Source organism: Mustela putorius, unplaced genomic scaffold (genome assembly GCF_011764305.1).
Source record: "Mustela putorius furo isolate JIRA1106 unplaced genomic scaffold, ASM1176430v1.1 tig00003932_pilon_pilon_pilon:0A:0A, whole genome shotgun sequence".
NCBI classification, from domain to species: Eukaryota; Metazoa; Chordata; class Mammalia; order Carnivora; family Mustelidae; genus Mustela; species Mustela putorius.
In genome coordinates, this window is record NW_025422077.1 from 7,675,909 (window position 1) to 7,701,108 (window position 25,200).

Sequence of the window (25,200 nt, forward strand, 5' to 3'; positions counted from 1 at the left end):
CATTGTTAAGCTTTGGTCCAAAGTCAAAATATACTCTGGGTTTAACATGACTCTTCTGACATAAGAGGCCAAATTAACATGAGTCACAACCTAGTTTTGCAAAGCAGTTTTGATTCCCCCTTAACTGACAAACTGAGTTCTCTCTCTCTCTCTATTTTTTAATGGCATTTATAGGTATCCTGCCATGCTGATGTACAAAGAAGGAGTTATTTTCTGGTTCTCTCAACTTTTTAAAATGCATCCAGAATAATAAAGAAATGGGTACGTAATATGGAAATGCAGCCATCAATGAACTCTAGACATCTGCAAATATTTTCTGAACACTGCTATATATATATATATATATATATATATGAATTTAACCTAAAAAGTAAATAGCTGCAGAAGTTCTAATGCCTCCACTCTGCACCCTGGGTGGTCTTCCCACTTCGGGGCACGGGGCACGTGTGCTCCGTTTTGGAAACTACCACTGAGCAGTACCCGCAAATTCTGCGAGCACCTGCCTGACCGGAGTCTCTGTCAGCTCTTGAGTATGGGAGACCAACAAACAAAAGTGCTAACTGGAGCCCCCTGAAAAGTGTGCCACAGCTAGGGGGCAGCGTTACCAGTTGGGGACAAAGCCTACACACAGACTTCCCACTGAAGAGGGAGACAAAGACACTCAACATTGCCCATGAGGGCAAGAAGTGTTCTGGAGAGGACAGGCTTTGCCAGGGATGTCGCTGGGGCAAGCGTGAGGGCCCAAATGGACTGGGCCAGCTAGTCTGGAGGAAGGAGAACCAGTGCCCCAGAGCCACAGGGGATCCACGGCGCTTATCTCTGAACCCTGTCAGGAAAACACAGGCTGGCTCTGCCTTCCAAGTCGAGCCTGTGTCTGGGCCCGCAGCCACACCTCTCTGGACCACGGTTCTGGCCTCTGGGAGGTGGCTGGTTGGACTGCTTGACAGGCAAGTTCCCTGCCAGCTCCCCATTCTGGGGTACCTCAGAAGCCTGCGTGACGCACAATGTGGGTAATTGTCCCTAGAGAAGGAACAAACAGCTATTTGACCATTTTACTAGTGGCACGGAGACAAGGTATGGTTTTAAGTAGAACTACCAGGTAAATGAAGACTAGGGTACAGTTATGTAAGATTATCTAGAACCTGACACTGATCTGCCTTCTTCCCACTACAAAGCCTATAGCCACCTGCTGTTTGAAAATCTCCGGAAGTACCCTGCAAACGATACCTCAGATATACCCCTAGACATTAAGTTCAACCCAATGAAAGTTCAGGCTTTGGTCTAGTGATTTTTGATGCCTTGATCTTACCTACAAGATCTAAGCTTTGCCCAGAACCATAATACACAAACCTGGGGCATCTAAAAGTATATTCTTGTCAGCCAGTGACTCCCTTCTATACCTCATCATCGGAACGTCTCCTGGTCTCAACCAACCATCAGGCGGTATTAAGTGCTTACTTGCAGTAAGGTCCCATGTCAAATGCTGCTGAAAACTCACAGATGACAATGACTAGGTCTGTTAAATGCCCAGAGCCTAGAACGGAGCTGCGGAGCCTATGTGAGGGAATAAGATATGTTCACGTGAAAGACAAATGAAGGACGGAGGGAGTTATTCCAAACCAGGAATAACCAGTACAGCCAGGCACCAACCAACTGGGAGCGAAGTAAGCCACTGGCCCACAACAGGCTCAGGAGATCCCCGGATGAACCAGGCTGGAAGTCTTCCAAATCAGAATTAGGGGTGGGGGCCCTTAGGGTGGCAGCTATTTCTACCCAGTATGGGAGTGTTTCCACATCTGAACCATCATCGTGGCTGCGGGCACACCGCCGCTCGCTGAATGTCAGCCCGGGGTTCCAGTGAGTGATGGGGATTCTCTAAGGAGCAAGGCTCTGAAGAAGGGGCGTGCGATAAGGCCTCGCAGACAGGTCATGCTAAATGCACAGGGTCCCTGGGGTCCTTCCAGGACATAGGAAAGCCAGTCAGGCAGAGGAGAGAGCTCACGGAAATGTTCTTGGGAGGCAGAGATCTTGATGCAACACTATGCTTCCAGAGTCTGCCTTTCCAGAAGTCCCAGGATGTGGTAGCTGGGGAGATATAAGGTAAACTGCAAGCTGGAAGCAAACTCTAGAAGCTCATGAGAGCCAGGCTGAAGACGTGGGGCTTTCTAAAGGGAGTCCTGGAAGCCTTCTGGGCAGAAGGGAGGGATTCACTCAGAGTTCTGCATTAGGAAAAGTAATCACCCTCCCTCTCCCTCTCTCTCTCTCTCTTTTTTTTTTAAGATTTTATTTGTTTATTTGACACAGAGAGATCACAAGTAGGCAGAGAGGCAGGCAAAGAGAGAGTGGGGGAAAGCAGGCTCCCCGCTGAGCAGAGAGCCCGATGTGGGGCTCGATCCCAGGGCCCTGAGATCATGACCTGAGCTGAAGGCAGAGGCTTAACCCACTGAGCCACCCAGGTGCCCCTCTCTCTCTCTCTCTCTCTTTTTTTTTTAAACGAAGGGTCTCTGCTGTCTAAACCAGAGGTGATGGGGCTATGGATTGGGCGGTGATGCCCAGGAGGAAATGGAAGAATGGCTATGTGTTGTGCAACCCTGTACAGAGAGTAAATTAAGAAAAGCAAATTGCAGGACAAAAATCAGAGAGTACATCGAGATCTGGTCATTCCCCGAACAGGCCCAGGAACAAACTCCCCTGTGTGTCATGGCCAGAGGGGAACACAGGTTGTGTAACCTGGGCTCAGTCACCCATCTCCCAAACAACAGGTTTGCCAAGAGAGCAAATTAGTCTATTTCAGTGTGGTGGGGGCCTGGGGTTGCTGGGAAGTCCCTCAGACCAGGGTGACTGAGGAAGCGAAGTGCCTGAGCTGGGGTCCCTACCCTGGCCCCCTTCGACCATGCAGCCCTGCTTTTATTTGCTATCTTGGGGTTCTGCCTAAAACTGTACTAGAAAAAAGGCAGCCCTCCCCACTAGAGGATACCACTGTGCCTTCAAACACTGAAAATGCACAATTCTGTTCTCTTGTCTAAAACATGCTGAGAAAGTCTGTTTCTGGTAAAAAGTGCCCTAAGATATGCAGCGGAAAGCAAATCTATGTGCCGCGGCGAGGCTGAGCACTTCCTTAAGCAGGTGAGGCTTGAGCAGCTCTGCTAAGCCTGGGTCCCTGGCCTCAGCCATGCAGCTCTTCCTTCCACACACCTGATGCAGTAAGCATGCGCCTCGACGGTTCACCAGTCTTAGGAGACCAACTTCCAGGGCAGGGCAGGCACAGCCTTTTACTCTTTAATTCTCTAGAAAGTCAAGCTGCTTAGCCAGTGATCCTGCTACTCACTAAACTGAGCTGAACCCAAATTTGTTGTCCTTTTCGGCACTCTGGTGGTCCGAGACCGAGTGTAAAAATGAGACAGGGAAATAGCAAGGGGCAGTGACATGGAGACTGTTCTCAGTCTCACCACCAGCTGGGTAACCTGGAACTTTCCAGACACTCCCTGGACCAAGAACGTTTCAAGGTCTTCAGAGGCAGCGGAGCCAATTAATTAGGAGCTCTGACCCTGAAGCCTGACTATGCGTGCAGGTTCAAATCCCACTGTGGGCGACTTAATGCCTGCACCTGTTTCTATATCCTTTGTAAAACAGGGATAATAGCAGGACTTACTTTGCAGGGCTGTTGGGAGGCTTAACTGAGTCAACACGTGAGAAGCACTGAGCACAGGGCCTGGCGCGGTTGGCTGTTATCACCACCTCTCCCGTCCCGAGCCTGAGCCTGCCCCTGCCCGGGTTGGGACCACAAGGTTAGTCATCTGACACTGCCCTGCTTTGTAGGGGACAGCTGAGCCTTGAGGCAGAAAGTAGTCTCTGTAGCAACTTTCTTTTTATTCTAGTTGTTAAAAGAATAAACGGTATTTGAGGTATTTGGGCCTTAGCTCTACAGACATTTCTCTCTTAACAAACCTGAGGGGGAAAGTACCCATTTCTCTTGCAGCCAAAACTGTGCATACGGACAGATAATACATTTATCAGAAGGCCTTCCAGAATGAGGAAATGGTATAAACAGCAATCCACATTTCCTCCTCTGATGCCCTAATTTTTTCCATTTCTCTTTCCAGACCATGAAATCCTTATTTCGACAGCTTCTGACTAGAACATATGAACCCCAAAGTCCATTAAAACCATTCATGAACAAAAATAATTCTCAAATCACTGTCCATTCCAACAGTTTTAGAGCAGAACATGCCCTAATTTCTTAAAAAGATACATTTAAATATATGAGAAGCTTGGCAAACTGTCCTAAAATAGTTATTCTTAAATATTCAACAATAGGGGCCCCTGGGTGGCTCAGGCAGTTCAGCATCCGACTCTTGATTTTAGCTCAGGTCACGATCTCGAAGCCCTGGGATCAAGTCCCATGTTGGGTTTGGTACTCAGCAGGGAGTCTGATTGAGGATTCTCTCCCTCCCCCTCTGCCCCACCCCCACACACATGGTGCCCTCTCTCTCTCTCTCTAAAATAAGTAAATATTTTTAAAAAATATATCCAACGATAGGAAAAGGGTAAATGAATTGGGACATATCCCATATACCACATTATACAGTTATCCTCAAGTCATTTTTTGAGGAGCAGGTAACAACATGGAAAAATGTTCACAATATAACTTACGTGATTAAAATTAAGTTATCAAAATTTTTATATTTGGGGAGCCTCGGTGACTCAGTCATTAAGTGTCTGCCTATGGCTCAGGCCATGATCCCAGAGTCCTGGGATTGAGCCCTGCATCGGGCTCCCAGCTCAGCAGGGAGCCTGCTTCCTCCTCTCTCTCACTCCCCCTCCTTGTGTTCCCTCTCTCTCTGTCAAGTAAATAAATAAAATCTTGAAAAAATTGTTTTATCTTCAATTAAAACTATATGCTCAAAGTAAAAAAGGCAATTGTTTAGAAAAACACAAAAAGGAAATGCACAAAAATGTGAACAGCATTTATTCTCTTGAAGACGGGTTTTTTAAGAGCTCCCAAATTTTCTATAAGCATAGATTCCTGTTATAATATAAAAAACATATAATATATATTCCTATTTTAATATAATTCTATAACAAAAGCATACATTCCTATTATAAATACTTTCATATTTATATACTATATACACTTTTTTAAATTATAATTTTATATTTTATATTCATACACACACACAAACATACACATACATATATAGGTTTTCTAAGGCAAATCATTTTGACTTAGGTATTAGTTTTCAAGTTTTCATGTAAAACTTGAAGACTGGCAACTAACTCATGAAGAGAATTTGGCCAGGTACCCACACAGAGCCACCAGTTTTGAAATCTTAGATTTTGCAAACAAGACATTTGCCTCTAGCCACAGGCATTCTCCCAAGCAGGCAGCACAGGGCAACAGAGTGCTCACCTCCACCTCAGCTTTTGTCCAAAGAATGTGCCCTCTGTCCAAGCCAGCCACGTTTCAAGCAAGGCTTGTTCCATATTTCATGGTCCCCTCTTGATTCCAAAAGGTTACAACTCAGTCAAGAACTTCTGAATGTGAGGATATAAAAAAGGCAGGAACAGTAACCTAACACAGACTACACAATAGTTTTCTCTCATCCTTGCCGTCTGGGCAATTTTTTCACAATTCTGTATCACGTTCCACAAACTAGAAATTCCTAGGCGCTGTCTGTCATTCCCCATTTTAGTTAAGGAACTGGAGATAAAATGATCATTTCTGAGTTGCAGCCAGAAACACTGGTAAAACTGCTTCTATTCTAGTTCTTAAGCTTTACAAACTTGGGTTTCTTTAAAAGCTCTCAGAGAGGGGCACCTGGGTGGCTCAGTCAGTTAAGCGTCTGCCTCGGGCTCAGGTCATGATCCCAGGGTCCTGGAATCCAGCCCCAGATCCCTAGGTCCCCAGGTGTCCAGGTGTGGGCTCCCTGCATAGTGGGGAGTCCACCTCTTCCCTGTCTCTCTCCCTACTCATGCTCGCTCGCTCTCTCTCTTTCAAATAAATAAATAAAATCTTTAAAAAAAAACAATTTTTTAAATAAATTAAAAAAAAAAAAAAAGCTCTCAGAGCCCCTTTAAGTACGACAGTGTTTAAAACTAAACCCAACCCCTGGCAGCTTCAGATCAGCTCCGTTCAGAGATGCAACCTCTAGGCATGAATGTCAAAGAAAAGTGTCCCTAAGATATTTGTCTGCTCAAGCTGGTGTGACAACCTACAGTAAAAACCTCTGGCTCCTTCAGTCTACCTCTGACTGAGCTGCCCGTGAGAGAGCAAGGCTTGAAGACCACGGTTTCAAGTTAGGCTGTAAGATACCAACAGCTTGGAGCTGCCTTAAAGGAAGTTCTTCTGTATTTTTGAACACAAGAGTCTAACCCATTGCATCATCCAAACAATACTGTTCATAAAACATTGTTAATGGATCCTAACTCAACAGATTTTGTATATAAGAGAAAGTTAGTGCCAAAGAATAATGGACAGATGCTTTATGGGGAAAGTTTGCGCAATAAATTCAGCAGCTGACCTTAAAAATTATATATTCATCTCAGGTTCTTGAGTGTCAACATCTAGAAATTACTAGTATTTCGTAGTCTTGGTCTTTCCACAAAAGTGAAACTTAAAGAGAGAGAGGAGAAATCCCCAGCTGTAAGGACAAACCAGTCTGATCTTTCCCTGGCCCCTCCTCTGAACAGGTCCATTTTCCACAAAACGGCTACCTCAAAAACAAAAGATGTGGTAAAGCCTGGACAGGAGGCATGACAATGTGGCATGCGAGGAAACTTTGAGTTCTTTCAAGCTCCATTCAGAAGAGAGAGAGCCATGACAACTCTGCCTCTCTGATACAAACAGAAACCAGTCCCTACCTGCATTTGTCCCAAGTAGCTCTCTCTCTCTCAAATGTCCCAAATCAAAAAGCCCAGAGATCTCTTTCTAGTCAGGCTGCCAGCAATCATAATAAAATTACTGCCAAAATATGCATGACATAGACAGGAAGGAAATAGGTCAAAATGCTTATAATTGCGAGGGAAGGGTGATTAAAAAAAAAAAAAAAAGCTTCTCTGTTTACAGTAAATGCAAAAAACAGAGGTGTATAATATATGGCCTATGATAGGTCTACATCATTTAAGTGAGGAAGGTAAGTATGAAGTTTGCTTTTAAGGACTGTCTTTTTCAAGTCATAGAATCTTAGCTCCTGAAAGGCTTCAAGCCTAATGTGAAAGGCTCCTTTCACAAATAAGGAGTCAAGTTTCAGACTGGAAGGTATTCTCCCAGTTTGAGTGAGGACTAGAAAGAAAGCCTCCAAAGACCGGCTCCACCATGTTGGCAAGCAAGATTTCCTCTAATAAAGTTCGACCTCCTCGACCCCACTCATCCGCCAATCTAAGCTGCCGTCTCCACTTGAAAAGTGCAGAATCAACCAGAAATTTTGTTTGTGTTAAGCAAATAACTGCTTACATTGAGGTAACCACAGGGGATATTTGTGTCAGAAATTGTGAGATTTCACGTTTTTCTCATGTTAAGCAAAGACAAAAATAGATAGATAGATAGATAGATAGATAAATAAATAAATAAAAGGAAGGGTATTGACAGTCGGGGGCACTTCGGATACTCCTGCACCAGGAAGATGCTTAAAAGTGTTAACTTCAGGGACGCCTGGGTGGCTCAGTTGGTCGGACGACTGCCTTCGGCTCAGGTCATGATCCTGGAGTCCCGGGATCGAGTCCCGCATCAGACTCCCAGCTCCATGGGGAGTCTGCTTCTCTCTCTGACCTTCTCCTCGTTCATGCTCTCTCTCACTGTCTCTCTCTCAAGTAAATAAATAAAATCTTTAAAAAAAAAAAAAAGTGTTAACTTCAAAAGACAAAGAACACTTTTATCAAGGTTTTAATTAAGCTCCATAACCTTGAAGGTAGGCGGATCGGGGAAGGGGTCTGAGATTTAACACACACACTGATCAGTGTCTGTCTCTAGGTCCGAGTCCACGTGTCCATTCAAGCCGTTTCCCACCACTCTCTGTTCACGCCGCAAGGAGATAAGGCATCATTTCTGCTTCCTAATTTCAAAACACAGGCTTCGTACATGAGTGACTCCAGCACCGCTGTGTGCAGCGGCTATGGGCACTCTGGAGACACCGCGAGAATTTCTACACTTGGCAACCGGCTTTTGGATGCTGCCTTTGACCTTTCCGCAAGCGCCCCGCGCAGGGGCCACTGTCACGCCGCGGCAGCAGGACCGTCCGGCTCGTGCTTCCAGGCGCGGTCCGAGAGCGCCTCAAAAACCCTGCCACGGGGCCAGGAAGGACGCCCGTGGCCGAGAGACCACCGGTCCCAGCCCCGCGGGATCATCCCTGGCATGTGAAGCTCGGGGTCCGCCTTGCGGGCCGGGCCGGTCCCCGCCGCCACACAAACGAGAGGCCGATCCCGCGGCGCGCGTCCCCCGGACCCCGCCGCGCACCAGCCCCGCTCCCGCGCAGCCCGGGCATCCCCGGCTCAGGCACAGGAAGCGGCCCGAAGGCCTCTGCCACCGCGGAAAGAGGAGCCGAGGGCAGAGGCCGGAAAAGCAGAACGGCCCTGGGAGCCGAGGGGAGGCTCACGCGTCTCCGCGGCGGCCGCTGCCTCCCGGGCTTGGGCCGGCGGGGCAGCCTGAGCCCCCGCGCCTCCACCGAGACCACCGGCGCCGCAGCCGGAAAGGACGCGGCTCCCCTCGGCAAGAGCACTCACCTCCTCGGCTGGCCGGCCGCTACGCCGCCAGCTGTCAGCACAGCCCACAGCCTGCTCAGCGCCCGCTCGGATGCTATTTAAGGGCGCCGCCGTAGAGCCGCGGCTCCCTGGCTGCGCCCCAGCTTCCTCCGCCGCGGAGCCAAGCCGCTTGCCGGTGCGCCAGCCGCGCCCGCCCCGCCCCGCCCCGCCCCGCCCCGCCCCGCCCCCGTCCACAAGCCCCGCCTCCGCCAGCAAGCCCCGCCCCCGACGTGCGCCTGCCTGCCTCCGGGCGGGAGGAACCCAAACCTGGCTGCGTGCGGGCGGGTGCTGGGAGGCAACGAGCAAACTCAGCAGGAGTCGCTTCGCCTGCCTTCCATTTCTTAGCGAACCTGTGGAAGGGCGAAGGGTGTATCATAGAGCCTCAGCCTAGAAGCCCGGCCAGCTCTGGGGTCCCGTTGCTGCGGGGACCGGAACACGCCCTTTTGCGTGCTCCACTTTTGGCGACCCGGGTTTCTCTGCAGGCAGAGACCCGGGGCGGGGTGGGGAGCTTCCCTGGCCTATTTTCTTTCTTTCTTTTTTTTTTTTTGACACTCACTTGCGGAGCCCTTTTTACCCGATTTCACCACGGTCCCCACATGGGGTTTTGCCACAGTCCCTGGCAGGGAAGACTCGTCTGGACTTCTGCAATGTCTTGATCGTGAAGCAACTCCGGACCTATCATACTGGTCTAGTTACAGCAGAATGCAGATCCAGCGTTACTCAAGGACAATATCCACCTGCCAAGTTCTTGAGGCCTCTATCTCCAATTCAGCCCTGGCTGGGGTTTTGAGGGGTTCTGCATCTGTGCAATGCCCATTTGACATGAACTTCTTCAGGTCCTATAACAAATGTTATTTTTCCTCCCAGCACCTGAGGTCTGCCAATGTCCTTAACCTCTAATAACGGTGGTTCAGGTTACAGGGGTGCTTGCGCCTGGTATTGGGAAGAGAGCTGCTATCTAGTACTTCTTTAAATTTGCAGCATGAAAAACATCATTGTGATGATAAACCCCTCTGGAAACAACAGCCACAATGTACTGAAACAGTTCACACACGTTATCTCCTTGAATCTTCATCATAACCCTATGAGGTGGATGCTGACATGATTCTCCTTTCACAGATGAGGGAGAAACTGAGGCACAAAGGTTGAATGCTACTGCAGACAAAACCGCACTTGGAACTCATGCAGTCTGCTTCCAGAGCACGCCATAATAACCACTGGACTGCACTTTGTCCTTAAGATTTTGCGAGCCGTGCTCACTGGAGGTGGTCTCCAGCATATCAAGTTGACTCAAGCAAGTCATATCCCGGGGACTTTCCTCCCAAAGTGTGCCAGGCACTATAAGACAGTGATGGCGAGGGCAACCCATGCTCCAGTGGCCTCTGCAGCAGCACAGGACTCCACAGACTCTCTAAGATGAAAAACGGGCTCCACTTTCCTTTCTGTTGGTTTTCACTTGGCTAATCCTTGGTTTGTCTGCTCAGATCTCTTCTTCCTCACCTGTGATTTCATCACTCGTAGCCTCTTCTTTTTTCTCTTGCTTCTCCAACCAGTCCTTCAGCCCCTCCTTATGCACTTCAAAGTTCTCTGCTGTAGTGGTTTGTACAGGGCTGCCATTACAAGTATCACAAACCAGGGAGCTTACACAACATAAATGTATTGTCTCAGAGTCCTAGAGGCTGGAATTTCAAAATGAAGGTGTGGGCTAGGGTTGGTTCCTTCTGAGGGCAGCGAGGGAAGAATCTGCTTCAGGCATCTCTCTTTGGCTTGGAGAAAGCTGTCTTTTCCCTGGGTCTCCTCACCCGGTTTTTCCACTGTGTGCGTTGTGACCACATGTCTCCTTATGAGGACATCAGTCATATTGGATCAGGGTTCACCGTAAGGGCATTAATTTGAGGACCTCTGTGGAGGCCCTATCTACTTGGGAGTTAAGACTTCAACAAATAAATCTGGGGAGAGGAAGAGATGCAATTCAACCCACAACGTGTGACAGCTGTCACGGACTATCTTCCCTGTCGCTTCCCCCTCCAAGACCCTTTTTTCCTCGTCGGTTGGCTCTTCCTTGGTTTCTAGCTCTAATGCAGGTAACTGACCCCTGAGAATGAGAAAGGCACACAATCAGGAATTACATCTCAATTCCTACTCTCTCTGGTAAAGCTGCTGTATGATATAGGGAAGGAAGCAAGTTCAGGTTTCTCCTCTGGAAAAAAAGGTTACTAGACTAAATAATTCCTCAGGTCTCTTTCATAGCTAACACTTAAAAACAAAACAAAACAAAAAAATTATCTCAAAAAAAGTTTCACAACGTATAGGGTTTCACAACATATAGGGTTGTTCCATGACCATGAAATAAAGACTTTGAAGGCACGCAGAACTGCACAGTGGTTAAAAACATTGGCTAAGCCCCCTCTCTTCCTCTGTAAGACAGGAATAATGGCACCCACCTTAGGAGGGTGTCAGCCCATCGCCTTAGTTTTCTCATTAAATGAACGTTCCAGGCTCCACGGTGGGGGGTTCCATTTTGTGACTTGGAAAGATATAGGAACACAGACTTAAGTCCCTTTTCCATCTTCTTTTTTTCCCCAAACATTTCTGTAGCCACCCGAACAAAAGGCAATTAATTGAGTGTTGCAATGGAGCAAATCTCTGATCAGTTGTTCTCAGTCCCATATTGGCTTGATTAAAATGCTATGGCTAACTCTGGCTAGATCCAGATCTATCGAACACCAGTTGATCCATTTTCTGGAGAAGCTAAACAGAATCAAGGTCCTTTTGGAGACAAACTGAGGGACAGGTTGACAATGATCTTGTCTCAAAAGCTCCCACTTGTGATTGCCAGCAGCAGAATTGTCACTATTATTGATCTTCTGTATCTACCGATTTTGAGCACAGTCATCTGCAGGATAACCACATCCATTAATAGTGGCCGATGTGCTTTTAATTCCAGGATGGCTAAAGAAAGGGTTGGCATCAGTGGCTGGTGCTTCTCTCTCAGTCTCCTTTGAGGCTACATTTGCACTAGGCATATATCCCTCTCCCCCGTGAAACTGTTAGTGTCTAGAAAGCGGGACTGTATGCCATTAATCTCAGATTTGCTGGGCTTCCAGCAATAGGAAGAAAGGATGTTTCCACCAAACTGACACTGTTCTATAACTACTGGTGATTATCACATAGTCTCCAGTGGCCCTCATTGAAGCCATAGTCTTCCCTTCTCCCACGCCCCTTTTATTGCTGCCATGCACTTGATCCTCTGACTTCATTAACTTTATGAGGAGAGTTAGTCTACAGCTCTCTAGCCAGTAACCTCCATGGGTGTACCCATCTTCCCACTGGGAAGTTCCCAGAGGCTCTCCGAGGCTCTTGTCCTGCTGGGTGGAAATACCTGCCGATTAAGAGCAAAGCCTTAGAGTCAGACTGCTTGGATTCAAATTCCGCAATTTACTGGTCCCAGACCTTGGGCAAAAAACCCTCTAATCCCTAGTTTGTTTTATTTTTTTTTTAAGATTTTTATTTATTTATTAAAGAGAGAGAGAGAGCATGAGCAGGGGGAGGGGTTGAGGGAAGATGGGGGAAGCAGACTCCCCCACCAAGCAAGAAGCCTGACACCCATCTCCATGTGGGGCTCTATGGCAGGACCCAGAGATCATGACCTGAGCTGAAGGCAGACACATAAGCAACTGAACCACCCAGGCACCGCTAATCCCTAGCTTTCTTATCTGCCAAGTGAGTATGATATCCTAGGGCAGCCAATCTAAATCACAATCCGTTGTAAAGTGCACCATTATTGTATGTATCTCTGAGAAAGAAAAAAAAATGTTCCACATTATATTTGCAACATCACAGTTGACAGATGAACCCTATATTGCTTGGCTTTTACTGCATAACAAATCACCTTAAACCTTAGCGGCTAAATGTCGGTCTTTGGCTCGGTCATTATCCCAGGGTCCTGGAATCAAGTGCCTGCATCCGGCTCCGTGCTCAGTGGGGTTTCTGCTTCTCCCTGACTTCCCCCCACGTTCACTGCTTCTGCTGTCCTCTCACTCTCTCTTTCTTTCACAAATAAATAAATAAATAAAATTTTAAAAAAGAAAAAAAAAAACTTAGTGGCTTAAAATAACAACCATTTATTAGCTCACAGTTCTGTGGCTGGGTCCATGGGCTGGGTTCAACCAGATAGCTTCTCTGCTGGTCTCTCCTGAGCTCGCTCTCTCTCTCTTGCCGCCAGTCAGCCAGTAGATAGATGAGCTGGATGGTTCGAGAATGGCCTCAGTCACTTGGTCGTCAGGCTGTTTGCTGGGGTCCCTTAGTTCTCTTCCAGGTGCCCACTCCAGGGAGCTAGTTCATGTGTGCTAAAATGGTGGGCTCAGGGCTCCAAGCTCAGCAAAGGGGACAAGCCCTGATGTGCAATTGCTTTTCAGATGCCATGTCTGCCGCCATTCCAAGAAAGCCACATGACCAAGTCAAGTATCCATGTGGGAAAGGATTACCCAAGGACATCAATTCAGAGGGGAACTATGGTGACCATGTTGCAAAAAATCTGGAAAAAAAAATATGCATTTAAGAATACACAAAATATAGTAGTAGCGATGGATGTTAAAGATTTATTAGGGTGATCATATTATAATATACATATATCCAATCATTACACTATATACCTGAAACTAATATGTTATATGTCAATCAATCTCAACTTGAGAAAGTAGAGAAGAAACATATTAGCTGAAGTGAACATAGAGTTTAAGAATATTTACTTTGTAGCTTTGTTGGTGGAGGGACAGCCCCCCCCTCCCCATGCTTAAGGAGATGAAAGGCAAATGTTCTGGAAAGCAGAAGTCATTAGCTTCTAGCAGAGGCAAGACCTTTCTCTGGGACTGGAGGCAAAGAAGTTCAAGTTGGTACGGATCAAGTTTGAAAATAGTAGAGTTCAAAGAGGAAGGAATCAGGCCCTCCACTCTTGTGACCAAAGTAAATAAAATATTCTTCATTCTAAAGAATATAGAGTCGTGATGCCCTTTCTCCCTCCGCATTCCTCCAGAGATTGCAGTCCTGTGCTCCCTCTGTTTTCACAGAAGAAATAGGGTTTTTACAGGAAAAGCCAGGCGTCTGTGAGTTTAGCCTTGATCAATTTTAAAACATGACTGTCCAGTTCATTGGATAGTGCTGGTATATACTGTTTCCCTAAGAGTTTCTACCTTTGAGCATTCCTGACGGGTCTAGCCTTCCTTAAACTTCAGTAAGCCAGCACGGTTTATCAAACTAAAGTTCCCAATTCATAACCACTGATGCTCTGATAAAATAAGCATTTCTGCTTTAAAACTTGGAGTGTCCCTTTAAACAGTTTAGATTGACAAGATGAAATATATCACCAAAAGAGCTCCTTTCAGGGTACTTAAATATTAATCACGCCCCTGCCTTCCAAACATTGCGTTCTTTGTTCAATAATCCCTCCACTGACCAATAGAGGAATACAGAAGCCAACACTGCTGAGTGTGTGTTTTCTGCTTATTAGAAGAACATTTAAAAAAAGAAGAAGAAGAAGAAGAAGAAGAAGAAGAAGAAGAAGAAGAAGAAGAAGAAGAAGAGGAAAACCATAATTTCTTAAGAAAATAAAATCCTGGGGCACGTTGGTGGCTCAGTAGTTAAGTGTCTGCCTTCGGTGCAGATCCTGATCCCAGAGTCCTGGGATCAAGCCCTACATTGGGCTCCCTGCTTGTCAGGAAGCCTGCTTCACTCCCTCCCACTCCCCCTGCTTGAGTTCCCTCTCTTGCTGCATTTCTGTCAAATAATTAAATAAAATCTTTTTAAAAAAAATAAATACAATCCTATGTCTGATTCCTGAATAAACACTGGGATAGATCTGGACAGACGGGCAGATGATGATAGGTAGGTAGATAGATAGATAGATAGATATAGACAGAGGGATAGATATGATTGGAGTATGATGGGCCTTTGGGGACCAAGGGTCATCTTGGATCCAAGAAAGGATTTTATTTAAGAAAAAAAGCAGGGTGGGAGTGGTTAGTTGCCCTGTGAGATAATGTCTGTGAAGCACTCAGTACCTAGTACCGAGCTCGATAAATACTATTGCTTTTGCTTCTCTTTGGAAAGCCTTTGTAGCTTATGCTTCTTTCTACCTGCAACCCTGTAAAGTCTTATTTATCATCCAAAACCTAACTCAGGCATCCCTTTCTCCAGGACACACACACGGACACACACACACACACATAATGTATTGTCCCCAGAGCCGTGCTAGCCTGCACATGGAATGTGTGGCCTGTTGTAACTAACAGATTGTCCCTTCTGTGCTTCGAGGCCCATGGGCCTGGCTTTGAGCTCCCTGACAGCAGACATTCTGTGTCTAGCCATCTCCTACCCTCCTGTCAACGCGACACTGGACACTCAATACCCATTTATTCAACGGAACAGCTCTGCCGCCTCCAATAGAACAGCTTCTCATTCCCCAAGTGTAATTGTTCTTTCCTCTGGAGTTGCTCCCCTGGCTCTTTGTAATGTTTCCATCGTAGGACTTGTCACACTCTGTTGTGATGACCTGTTGGTGTAACACGCACGCGGACAGAATGTGCGTGATTCTCCCTGATATCACACAGATTCCCCCTTTCCCTATGCCTGATAGTAGCCGGGAGTACTCTGCAGATTCCTGTAAATGAATAAAAACTGTTTCAAATGCCCATTCTAGTTATACTCAGAAAGGCCTGTGGCCTAGAGGTCCGGAGGAAACTTAGATTTAGTATTAATTCCTCAGTTATCTCTAGTCCTCCCCTCTCCTCTCAGGTGGCAATGCTGTTCCCTTACCACATGCTTGGGAGAGTGGTCAGTGGAGGCCCAGCCCCGGTGCCTGGGGCCTCTCCCACCTCCTACCGTCCCCCACCCCCCTACCCCCACCTGCCACCACCAACAAGGAAATATTATGTGGCAGGCCCACAACACCCAGCAGTATTTTAAGTTTCTCTCAAGTGAATAGAATGTGGCTGGAAACACCACAGGGAGTGCAGGGGACTTGGACCAGATCATTGGCCACCCCAGTTCCTGGGGACAGGACACTGGTAACCCCCCGCCCCAGGGTTGGCACATCAGCTCTGAGAGGTTTTGAAACTGGGCGAATGGAGCAACACGCAGCCTCCCTTCGATCCGCTGGGGCTTCTCCTTCATCCCCACTGCACCAGCCCTCCCTCTAAACGCCCCCCCAAGCCCACGCCTCCGCCTTCTGGAGACTGCCATGGCCCACCTTGAGAATCTGATGAACGCTACACATCCTCACTTCCTAAGTGTTTATCACATGCTGTCTGTGGGTGTCCGAGGATCCCTAGGTTAAGAGCCTCTGATCGAATAGAAAGAGTATTCAGCGGGGGATTATAAAGATCTAAGTTCAAGGCTGGTCTCTGCCCCTTAGCGGTTTAAAAAAAAAAAAATGGTTCAAGAAAACAATTTAAGTGATATTGATGAGGGAGCAGAAAGCAAAGTGAGGGCAAAGCACAGGCTGAGACCCCACAACACCCCGGCAACAGGTGGCATCTGTGGGATCTCTGTGACATTCCTCAGTCACTCCCAGCTGTCCTGAAACTAAGGAAAGGAGAAATGGTTAACTAACAGCGATCACAGTCCTGCAAGACCTGAGTCTCTATCAGTGATTTAGAAGAAAAAACCATTCTTACGGGTCTCCAGAAGTTAGGATGTTGATAGACCCCCAAGATTCAATTTCCTGAAGCCCTACCATCAGCCTCCCATCCAAAGTACGGCGGGAAACAAAGGTAGAAGGAAATGTAAATCAAGTAAAACTTCCTTACAATTTGCAGCCCATTGACCAACACTAGCCGCCGGCAGAATAGAACCTTCCTCCAGGAAACTCCCAACAGTCAGAATGTTAATGCTTGGCTGGAGGGAAAAACCACCTCAGCTTGACAATAGCCAGGCCCCCAGGATCCTCCAAGGCTTCTTTAGCATATCAAAGTCCTTTTGGATGCCTCCCTTTCCCCTCACCTCCCCCACCTCCCCAATACAGAATGACCTACCCCTCACCAGCCCAGCTCAGCCACTTTTCCTGCCCCCGCTTCAAAAAAATCATCTTTTTCTGCACCGAAGACGTCTCAAGAATTCTTTTCTGCACCTTCAGCTCCAGACCTCACCTACATTCCCAAACTACATCAATAGGAACAAATTATTGAACACTTCATGGAGCCGATAGCTCCCATTCAAGAACCATACAGCAGGGAGGGAAAGCAGGAAGCACTTTAAAGATAAATAATAAAGAACAGGGAAGAGAAAAACAGAAAATCTCTAATTGGCTGGGGCTACCCAGTTAACCTTGACTGCAGTGAGAAGGAACGAAGACATACTAGAGACTGAGCTGGCTTGGCATTTGGGGATTGGTGGACTCAATATATTGCATTTCTGGGCAAGGGGAGCATTTATAGGGACACGAAAGTTATCTGAATTTTGGTTTCCTGATGGTACATCATGGGCAGGAGCAGGAGCAGATCCATCATGGGCTTAGAAATTTGTTTTAAGGCTGGTTACGTGAATCAGCTCTGAGCCTCTACAGGTTGTAAGCGGCTTGCCACCTAACAGGCTCTTGGTTCTAGGTTCCCCAGCGCAAGCTTTCAGCTATAACCGTTTTTAAGTCCGTGGTGCTATCAGTTTGGCACAAGCAGGCAGCGAACGATTGATGGTTTACTCGAAGTTCAGCTCTGCATCCCTTCACTTTAAAGCATTTGCTGGATCCATTGACTAGATGACCTCCAGGAGCCCGGGACTGGAGAGGGCAGGTAAGCGCGGGACCTCATGTGTGTACACCTGCTCATGAAAGGTGTCGAGAGCGGACTAATACACGGGACCGCAGCTCACAGTATGATGGCCTCCTGCCTCTCTATCCCTAGAATAGACTCCCTCTCAAAAATTTCAGCACAAAATATTTTACCTAATTCACGCCCTAAAAGAACCCGTGGTATGGGTGCCTCCAGCCTTGTGGCCAGGTGATCGAAGTCTGACCCTTGTTTGGCGTCCCCCTCTAGAACATTCTCTTTCTTCCCTGACCCTGTTCAAGTCAAAGCCAAGAGTCTCCATCAGGAATATTCTTATATAGTCAGCACTGAGGGAGACGTCTTTGGCCTAAATATGCAGAACACACGGCTTTTTGAAATTAGTTCCATTTGGTAAATAACCAATGTTCTCACTGACTGAATAAAATTTATCATAATATTCACTCTGCCCAGCTAAAGGCTACTAAAATGTGTTTTGCAAAGGACTGGTTTTGCATCACTGTTAAAAATCCTTATACTTTTTTTTTTTTTTTTTAATAGCTGTCAAGATATTCTTCAATTTAAAATGCAGGCAGCTCACATACATATGGGCTTCTGGTCATTTAGACTCACTAAACGTTTAGGGACGACTGGGTGGCTCAGTGAGTTGGGTGGCTGCCTTCAGCTCAGGTCATGATCCCAGTGTCCTAGGATCGAGTCCCACATCGGGGAATCCTTGCTCAGCGGGGAGCCTGCTTCTCCCTGTTTGCCACTCCCCCTGCCTGTGCTCTCTCCCACGCTCTCTCTCTAAGAAATACATACATACATACATACATAAATACAAAAAAATTTAGACTCCTCTACTTTCATGGGGTCTTCTTCAGGTCAGTTGATTTGCCAAAATTTACAAAGCTCCCGCTTTGCCAAGCACTGGGGTTTTGGATAATAATCTGGAGAGGTCACCTAAGGCATAACTAATTGTAATTTTCTGAACTCTTTCTCCTGGGTGTTGTTCTTACTGAGGTACCCCATGCTATTTAGTTTCTATAACTTTCATGTTAGATGGGGGGAAAAATAGCACAGTGGTCCAGTCTAAACACTGCATTCATAGGTCTGCTTTAATGGGTCATCTTTTCAGGTTTATTGAAAAACCGTCTCTACCACCCATTCACATTGATGAAGCAAGCACCATCTGGGGCTAGAACTGTTGGGGGTATAAGACATGATTTCTGCTTGCAAAGGTTTTTAAATTAAATTGGGAACTGTGATAAAATAAGGAATATATTTAGTCTTTATCCTTGATTCCTGGCACAGAGTCCCTAAAACCCTTGGAAATTCCCAAGTCCTTAGTGTCTTTTATTACTCAAAGTGAGTCCCTTTAGCTTGAGTTTATGCTAATGAGGCTATGTGGGTCTCAGGATAGGATTGGTCTTCCAGGAAGGGGCAGGGGTCTGGAGATTAAGTTTTATAAAACTTCTGAAAAGAAGAAATTGGATGAGCTTCTGGGTGAGTGGTTGCAGTCACCCGCCCGGAGGGAGGGGGCCATAGCCCCACGCCACAGAGAGAGACACTCCTGAACTCAGGACCCCCCTGGACCTTACCCTATGTACCTCTTCATCTGGCTGTTTATTCTTATCCGTCATAATTTCCTTTAGAGTAAACCAACAAATGTAATGTTTCCCTGAGTTTTATCAGTTGTTCTAGCCAATTATGGAATCTGAGAAGTGGGTCACGGAAACCCCCAATCTATAGCCAAATCGGACACAAGTGTGGGGTGTCACTACTTGTAACTGGCATTGGAAGCTTGGGGGGCAGTCTTTCGGGGACTGAGCCCTTAACCTGTAGGGGTCTGTGCCGACTCTGCGTTAGGCACAGAACTGAATTGTGGACATCAGCAGAAAATTGGCTGTTGGTGTTGGAAAATACCCCAGGAACGCAGAATATATTGATTTAAAGATAAATAAGAATGCCAAATAGCACTTGAAAAATGTGAGTGGTGTCTCCATGAGCTTATGCTAGGTCTTGCTACAGTAACATGACCTCTGAAATGTCGGTGGCTGATAACACAAGTTGATTTTTCATTCTCATGACAGCTGAGCTAGAGATCAGCGGTGAACGCCACAGAGATCAGCGGTGAACGCCACAGATCTTCATCTTTCTAGGACCCAAGATGGCGGGACAGCTTCCCTCTAAGGAGAGGTCCCTCACGGCAGAGAAGAAAGTGCAAGTACCACGAAATCGCTCTCAAAGCTCCGCTTGGACGGAGCACGTGTCACTTCCATTCACGTTTTATTGCCCCCATCAAGTTATGAGAGTATCATAATAAGAATCCTTTCATAGGAAGGGACTTCGGATAACAGGGCCCGAGATTCTCATCTATCACAAATAGTGTAGAGAAGGAGCGCTCTGAGAACGAAGTTGGAGGAAGATCTTGGGAACCGTAGCCATGACAGGCCCCTCAGCTGGAGCCACTGAAGGGGTCTTGAAGGAGGGTTAGGATTCAGACAGATGGAGTGGTTCTGGGCCCTTTAAATGCCATGGCAAAGTGCCCAAGACATATTCAGATGTCAAGAAACAGACAATTCAGAAAGAATTAGGGTTGGAGTTGGTAGGTTGTTTAGGAGGAAGGCTGAACTACTTGAATCACTATATATGGAAATGTGAAGTAACTGCTACTATTTATTGAACTTTGCCCTAGGAGTTGAGATAAATATACTCTTCTTTAAATCTACCATGAGCTTTCTCCCCATTTTAGAGAAATTATGGCTTTAGAGATCGAGGTCCTGGCCTGAAGCCACAAAGCTGATGCGTGCAGAAGTCAGGATCCAAACCGTGACAGTCTGCTGCAGAAATAGTCTTTGGTCTACTACTGCTGGGAGAGCCTGGAGGGATTAATACACTTGCCCTGTGCCCTAAGCCAAAAAGCCGGCTTCTTAGCAGCAAGCAACAGAAGCCCACTATGACTGATGTGGATAGATCCAGAACACTGGGAAGAACTCACAGGATGTTCAGGATGTTCAGGACATGCACCTGGCATCTAAGCCGAGAAGCAGGTAGAAGCCTACCCATCTCTTAGCAAGATGAGTCTTGTTAGAATGCCACCAGCACAGCCGCGATAACTGCCACAGGTAGACGCCAGCCCTCCCTTTGTGTCTGTTACCCTCACTCAAGAGTCCAAATTGTAGGATGAGCTTCGGCTGCCAGCTTCTGGCCCTGTGCCTGAGCCCTGGCTGCCAGGGGTAGAGAGAGAAAGAAGGAGGATCTCTCTGCTTTGTTGTCTGGAGTTGCCGGCAAGGTAGCATGACCCCCCAGATAGGAGGAGTGTTGAACATTGCAGAGCAAACTGCAATGTCAACCATATGACAAATGTCCACCATATTCTGTAAACCCATGGGGGGGGGCATGCAATTCGGTTATTGATATCATATATCTCATATGCATATATATGCAAAACATATGCATATATAACATATGCAAGGCGAGAGGCAGGTACTAGGATTGGAATTGATATAGACAAGGTGAGTTAATTATCTCTCAGACACTTGGGGTGATGGAATAACGGAAGGCCTTAGGGTGGAGTAGCCCCTCAAAGTTTTGAAGGAGAAATGCATAAGGATCATCAAGCTGATGATAACAAGCCCAGGTACCCATGAGCATGTAGGGAGGTACAGGTGTGTGACACAGCACCGACTGTGAAGTACCGGGAGTTGAAGAGGGACACGGGGCCGCCATGACAGCTGCTCTCGGCCAGCCCAGCTGGTTGCACTGGGTGATGGAGAGGTAATCAACAGTTTCAAAGAGAGGTGGCTCACGGTTGCATTTTATTCATTTACTTATTTATTTTAAGATTTTATTTACTTATTGAACAGACAGAGATCACAAGCAGGCAGAGAGGCAGGCAGAGCAAGAGAGATGGGGAAGCAGGTTCCCTGCCAAACAGAGAGCCCAATGCAGGACTCGATCTCAGGACCCTGGGATCAAGGGGCTTAACTCACTGAGCCACCCAGGCGCCCCACGTGCTTGCATTTTTGAAAGCTCGCTCTGATCCCTGATGGAGGGTGGACAGCAGGAATGGGTGTGGATTGGGGTTAAGCCTGGCCACAGGAGATCAAGTTTCCATTTCGACTCTTTCACCAATTAACTGTGTGATTTGGCCTCCAACTTGGGCTTTCTGTGTTTAGGTCTCATTATTCTCATCTTTAAGAAGATTTAGATGGATAAGATAAATTTTTTTTAAGATCTTTTGTTTATTTTAGATGGAGGGCAGAGAGAGAGAAACTCAAGCGGACTCCCTGATGAGGGTAGAGCCTGAGGCTGTGTTCCATCTCATGACCCTGACTGAGATCATGACCGGAGCAGAAACCAGGAGTCCCACGCCTCAGCTGAGCCACCCAGGTGCCCTGGATGGATAAGATAATCTGGACGTGGTCCAGTTCCCTTCAGAAGTTCTAGGTTTAGTCACCCCAAAGGCAGATTGGAGTACAAATATAAAAGAACGTCAGTTCCAGGGTAAGGTATTTGAACTACTTACTGATTTATTCAACAAACATTTATTGCGTTTTCTACGTCCAGCACTGTTCTAGGGACGTAGCAGAGGACAAGAAAATTCTCCAATCCTAACAGGGTGGGAAGTCAACAGTAAAGAGACAACGGACTAATAATATCTAGTGGCAATATGTGCTATCAAGAAAAATAAAGCAAAGCAAAAATAAAAGTTGGGGGGATTGAGAGTGACAGGAGAGAGGCACCCCCTACACGTGCTGGCAAGGAAGGCTTCTCAAGGAAGCAAAAAAGATTTTGAGAAGATATTTAAATGAAGGAGGGATCAAGAGCCTTGAAGACAGGTGGAAAGAATTTCCCCAGCAGAGTGAGCAAATAAATGGCAACTGTATTCTTAACAACGTGGATGGAGCTAGAGAGTACTGTGCTAAACGAAGTCAGAGAAAGACAAACTCCATATGATTTTGCTCCTATGTGGAATTTAAGAAACAGAACAGATGAGCATAGGGGAAGGGAAGGAAAAATAAAATAAGATTAAAAACAGGAAGGCAAACTGTAGGGCACTCTAAACTTTGGGTAATAAACTGAGGGTTGTTGGAGGGGGGGTGGGTGGGGATGGAGTAACTGGGTGGTGGGCATTAAGGAGGGCACGTGAGAATGAGTACTGGGTGTCATTTGCAACTGATGAGTTGCTAAATCTATGTCCAAAACTAAAAAAAAAATAAAATAAAAAAAATACATGGCAACAGCAAAGGTATCAGACAGGTACATTTAAGGGAGAGCAGGAAGGTCAATGAGGCAGAGCAGGGTAAGGAAAGTTTCAGGTAAAGGGAAGAGCCAAGACAAAGGCTCTGAGTCCTGTGTCAGGACGGACAGGGCAATCAATATGGTGAAACGGAGCAAGCCAGGAAAAGGCTTGCCATAGATGAAGTGGCAAGGGGCCAACCTTACTCCATGACTTGTTTTTTATTCCATTATTTCAGTGTGGTAGGCACCGGGCTAAGCTCTGGGAACACACCCATCAACAGGCCATGTCTTCAAGGAGCTTAAAATGCTTCTAAAGCACTCGTAGGTTGTCAAACACATTTTTAGTTATCGACCGTATTTTCCAGCACTGCATATCTTGCCAACTCAGTCAAGATTTTCTAATCCATCAGGCTGTTGCTTAACGTGTCTACTTTGCCCAGCTTTGCCCTTATTATCAACCCACCCATCTGAAGTTTCTTTGTCTTTAGGGTAAGGTCAAATACCAGTTACTTCAGGAAATTTCTTATACCCTAGGTTGGAAGAAATCACACGCATCCACTGATCTGTCCATCCACCCATCCATCCATCCTATTCTTTGATTCTTTTCCTTTCTAGCAGGTCTGTCCTGGACATTGTTGATGCAACAGTGCACAAAACAATTCTGCTTTCAATTATGTCAGAATGTAATGGCAAAGTTTGACAAGAACTTTCCCGTTGAATCACGGGAAACATTACAATCGATTGTTTTTTAAGCAGGCACTTCCTATTTGCCCAATGCCAACATTAAACACAATGAGTAATAATAAAAAGTTAAGTATCAAATCCTAACTTCAAGTACATCTCCTGTTTTACAAATAGAATCTGTAAACAATTTTTCATTGTAGAGAAAAGATATTAAATATCTGCTAATTAAAGTCTTCATATAAAATTCAAATAATAGAAATTCAATTGGATAATTTGGTAGGATGACAAAAATAAGTACATTTGACCGTTGAACAATGGAGGGGGCTAGGGGTGCTAACCCTCCCACACACAGTTGAAAATTTTCGTACAGCTTCTGACTCCCAAAAAAGTCAACTACTAATAGCCTACTATTGACCAGAAGCCTTACCAATAATGTAAACAGTTGATTAAACCACATTTTGTATCTCATACATATTATATACTACACTCTTACAATAAAGCAAGCTAGAGAAAAGAAAATATTAAGAAAATCATAAAGAACAGAAAACATAGTTACAGAACTGTACTGTATCAATACTATAACTTTGTATCATGTTTACAAAATGAATCATAGTACCTCCCTCAATATCATCTTATAGGATACAAACACACTGTAGATGTTAATACATGTTAATAACACTAGACATCAACAAATGAAGATACAATGTAAAAAAAATTCATATTTATTTATAGGTCTAATAATTCACGCATTCACAATGAAAAAGCAGCAAATGATCAATTTATGGTAGCCTAGTGTATCCTGTATGGTTGCTTCACCGGAGCCTAGCGTATACATTAGTGAATGAATTGCTATAAAATTTTTATGGTGCACAGCTTTATAGTCTTATTCATAACACAGTAACACAGTACTGAAAACACAGTTGCATTGTTTAAAAGCACTTACCCATGATTGGCCAATATGTAATTTCTCCACTTATAAGAGAGAGATGCATACTGTACAGTGATGTAATTCTTTGAAAGCAAAGTTATAAAAGGGTAAAAAAAAGAACATATCACTAATTTTGTATTAAATACCACTCACGTTATGCCTACATAAGGATAGTCCATCCCTTTCCATAAAAGTCTTGCTCACGGTGTTCTATGCAGTGAATTCTTAGTCCACAGTCCATGTTCCCACACGGGAACGTCTCATACGGTTCTTGCCCTACCGATGTTAGATTTCGCAGATCATTCTTAATGGAATGGCTTAATGACGATATACTATTCATGAAGTGGAAATGGATCATCATAAAGTTCTTGATTCCTATCGTCTTGACAGTGAGTAAGCTGAGCAGGGGGACGAGAAGGCATTCGTCTTGTTGTCTCAGGGCGGGCAGAGGAGGAAGAGATAGAGGAAGTAGAAAGAGAGGTAGGAGAGGCAGGCACACTGGGTGTAAATTTATATAAATATATTGTAATTTCTGCCTTACTTTTTTGCTTTTTTCATGTCTCTAAAAATGTTTCTATATGGTACCAATCTTTCTTCCTCTGTTTCAACGTCCGTATTGTAGAAGGGCCCATGTCATTAAAAAAAAGTCAAAAGCAGTCTTGAATAATCAGGTTGATTTCTGCCAGATTGTCCAATGATCATTTTTTGGGCACTGTTCTTCTGTATCTTCTCTCTCACCATCGGGCATCGGTCTGGAAGTATTCATTCATCTCCATCAGGCCACCTCCTATCTCCTCTGGTGTGGTATCCATTAGCTCTTGAATTTCTCTAAGCCCCATATCTCGAAAC

At 45.8% G+C, this 25,200-nt stretch overlaps 1 protein-coding gene across 4 annotated transcripts in view; it reads right to left on the reverse strand.

Moving 5' to 3' along the window:
- ACSL1 (acyl-CoA synthetase long chain family member 1) overlaps positions 1-13,258 on the reverse strand; it is a 69,258-nt gene extending 56,000 nt beyond the window's left edge. For 3 of the 4 annotated variants that reach the window (XM_004757728.3, XM_004757727.3, XM_045069461.1), the window contains exon 1: positions 8,719-8,874. The gene's annotated coding sequence lies outside the window, so the exon portion shown is untranslated. Of the gene's footprint in view, positions 1-8,718; positions 8,875-12,872 lie in introns of those variants that run through there. The other variant, XM_045069462.1, reaches the window with a different exon arrangement.
- Positions 13,259-25,200: the final 11,942 nt, after the last annotated feature.